Raw genomic sequence first — 4,207 nt, 5'->3', positions numbered from 1 at the left:
ACTTCACAGAAATTCAGCTTGTTGGGACTTTATGTAACTTCACCCTCATTTTTTGGTCTAAATTGACCGGACTAATTACCATCTCTCAAAAATTGTATAACCGAATATATTTAGAATTTGTTTACATAGTGCTTTTTTAATAATATAGACATAAATTTGAAAAGTAATGTTTCTCCAGTTAAAGAAATCCTCCCATTATAGCATTTATGGTATTAAACATAATTTCATGCGCATTATTATTGTTAAATATTACATATTTATGTAGGTCTGTATTGTTAAAAGGATTTTTATAATCGATCGAATAGTTTTTAAATTAAGTTAGAACAATCAAACAACAAAAAAAATCTAACCCAATTTTAACTCGACAGACAATAATAATTATGAAGTTAATAAAGAACTTTAGTATGATGTTCTATGAATCAAAAATTTATGTTAACTTATGAGGGTTACAGTACGTACAATTGACTTGAATGGGTTTGTGTGAATTCTTGATGAGATAAAACTTCAGACACTGATATATTCAAGCTACGTTCTGAAATCTGATCGTTTTCAAACGGAATTTTTTAACGGAAAATAAAAGTTTGTATTGACATGATGAAATGGAAACTTCTCTTTAATTTCAATTAGAGATGGCTGAGTGTTACATTTTAAGAGGATTTTGTATGCCGTTCATAATAATGAAAATAAAACGAATATGGTGTAAGTGCATTAAATGTCATAAAGCATGGGAATTATGGTTAAATTTGTATTATAATAGGCTTAAGTACTTATGAAATTCATATATGTATAATTAAGTACAAATTCGATCATTTCTTTTATATTATACCTACCTACTCAGACAGAAATTGCCCTAGCGTTAAACGTACTAAATCAAAACTTCTGATTCAGTATGTTTTTTGTAAGTAAAACGACTAAAAGTTCATAAAATAATCTTCTATAGGAAAACTTTTTAATAAGAATATAAACCTTACCATTTTTAGTTGTTTGAACGCGCTAATCTCAAGAACTATTCAACCGATTTCAAAAATTCTTTTACCTTTGGACAAGTATATGACCCCTAAGCGAATAGAAGCATTTGTACCTACGAGTAAAGAAATAAAGAAATGTTGAATCTTTCAAAAACTCTCTACTTCTGTGAGATTGTGGTGATCGTAAACTGTCATGATGTCATTGATCAATATGTACAAAATATTTTAAAGCCTTAGATCTTTTTTAAGCGGCCATTACGCTATACTCAATAATTTATTAGTTTGAGAAATAATATATTCCATTTGTTAAACGTTTCCTTTTGTTCTGTAGATACCAGCTTAAGGGATTAGCGGAAAATACAAGGAGATTTTCTCCTGGGAAATATTACAGACACGGACCATATTAAATCGTAAATTCAGGCGTTGTAGGTAAACTCTTGTTGTGTTTTTTTCTACTACTTCACTACAATAAATAATACGAGAAAATAATTGTCAAATATAAACTTTCGTATTATGTTTTCTGTGGTTATATTTAGTTATGTTCTGTGGTAACAGACTAAAGATTATATTCAAAAAAATTGTTTCGTACCGGGGTTTGCTTTACATTCCGCGATATATGAGTATTATTCTCAAAATTTGCCTCTACTGCTGCGAGATTATGGGCGTAAATTATCACGATGAATTAATAATCAACTTGTATTTGTATAGGTATAGCTCAAAAATGCCGTATCTACAGATATGGGTACTAATTTTAATATTTAATCTCATAAAATATCATGAGGAAAACTCCCATTTGTAATAGGGATTTGGTAGCAAGAAAATTATTAAGCATTTGTAATCTCGGCCGTGGATTGCCAGAAATTACTTAATGGTGTTTCCCACTCAAACAGACGTAACTATGTTCTTAATAACAAGGAAATGTTGCGTTTATGAGAGTTAAGTGTTTGTGTTTCTTAATTGTATTTTCAATTAAGGTTTAATACCAAAAGTAAAGAGAATTGTAATTAAATAAGTTTTTTATTACTCTGCTCAATCTGACTAAGATACTCAGTAGGTATAATGCCGACATAAATTCAAAACTTGAATATTTAATAACAAACTGCTATCTTATATTGGTAATATTCATATTGCCTGGGCAATATTAAGATGTAAACATATATTTAACACTTGGTCATTCGTTCTAGGTAGGATTGAAAACGAAAACATGTATTTTTTGTATAATTGGAAACAAAAACAACCCTATATTGAAAATTCTGATTGCTCTGATGAAATCCGTAAAAAATCCTTTTTAAATAGAAATGTTTGTTAGATCACCTGTCGGTCATGTAAGATTCACATTCCATTTGGAAGCTCTCATTTCACATTCATCGCGGGCTGCTGGCGACGGAGCACATTTGAATTGATAATAGCCATCTTTGGTCGTTGCCGTTCCATTTCATGTGATTTGAAACAACCCTTAATTTTAAATGATAATTTGTATTTTGTCGTCTGAAATTATGTTTTATAAAAAGGAACTATAAGAGCCGTGCATGTTTACTTAAAGTTTAGATCGCGCACATCATTTACCAATGTAAAATCGTAGATTTTTTGGATAGATTCATTATACATATACGTATACCTATAGCGATACGATATAGAAGCATATCTATCTACTAGATTAGGAAATATATACTTACACAACACATACATAGTGTCCGTGTCGAATAGAACAAGCCCACCTTCCAATCCAAATTCGAAAGAAATATTAGAAACGAAGTACAAAAATGTATGGAAACAAAGTAGGTATATTTTTCTTTATAAAAATGTATTTGTAATTTTTATTGTTCATTTATAATTTTACGTAAGTGCGTTATTTTATTATGAAAATATAAAGCTATGCTGTAGCCTGAATCTAAAGCCTTCAAGAGTAGACTAGCTGTAGATAAGCTGCCAGCTCATACTACGTTTAAATCTCTCTGAATGGCGGGCTCGGGTGAGAACCTTGACCTATTTCATAAGGAAATACAGAATTTTACCACCAATGGAACCGAATAATTTCACTTGTTGCTGCTTATTTGATATCTTGAATAAGCCTTGGCAACTGGGAGCTATATTTGGAATCATTTAATTTCGTTTGCCGTGTAATATTTATGGTAACTTTTCAGATTAACATTCAAGTATTTTTAAATAAATCAACGAAAGCTTATTAATGTTAGGTACTCCAATTAACCAAATTAAAACTCGATTAATTTTATTCAACATCATAAATATATTTTAAGACTGTGAAAGCGCGATGAATGGGTTTCATAGTTCGATTTATTTTATTCTTTTGTTATTTTATCCCCACAGTACAAAAGTGCTTACGGGGTAAAATAGCACAAGTTATCTGACTGTTACTAATCTAAGTTTATGTTTAAATACTATGTTTTCGAGTATTTGAAATATATACCTACACATATTTATATTAAGAATATGTCGGTGTCCAATATCTTGAGCGCGTTTTGTAGGGTAAATGGCTTGATGGAATTAATTTTAGATATGTATTAGGAGGCAGTTTTAGCTGATTTTTAACAAATTATGAATTAGACACTTTTGTATGTCTTTTTCAGTATGTATAAAAAAAAACATGAAACTTTCAGTTGTAGCTGTAATCCGTTAAATTTATTTAAGATTTGTAGTTTTTGTTCTAATAAGAATAAGGTATCCCTTATCACAATTAAAGAAGTATCGTTATCGACCCTTTTTTTGTATGTAATTCACAATATGTGATTGTTTCCTTGAACAAGTTTAGGTATGTTTGGAACTACTGGATGGAATTTAATATGTTTTATGCATGTCAAAGTTCATTTATTGAGAGGTATATACTTATCGCATCACAACAGCAGAGTCACATTTTTTTTACTAAAATGAACAAAAGTATTTCTTTTGGGAACGACTTACGGGGTTCAGCAGGCATTCGATTAAAATTCAGTGAGAAAAAAGACATTATATTTGTTACAATAGAATTTCTATAGGTACTTTTGCATCGTAGCTAATTTTAAATTATTGTTTATAGCTAAAAATCATCCCATTCTATGTTTAATTTGACTAATATTCAAAAAATATAAATATACAAAACATTATATTAGTATTTTCATACGCGTATAATAAGGGTACAGTTGTAAGCATTTCAATATATAAATAATTCATGGAAACGCTTAATTTACTCTCGGGAAATTAATGTTACAAATATTAATAGGGCTGTAAACGTGTTTTTATTT

This window comes from Zerene cesonia, chromosome 20, assembly GCF_012273895.1.
Source record: "Zerene cesonia ecotype Mississippi chromosome 20, Zerene_cesonia_1.1, whole genome shotgun sequence".
Lineage (NCBI taxonomy): Eukaryota > Metazoa > Arthropoda > Insecta > Lepidoptera > Pieridae > Zerene > Zerene cesonia.
The sequence above is the reverse complement of the archived record's forward strand: the minus strand, read 5'-3'. Positions refer to the sequence as shown.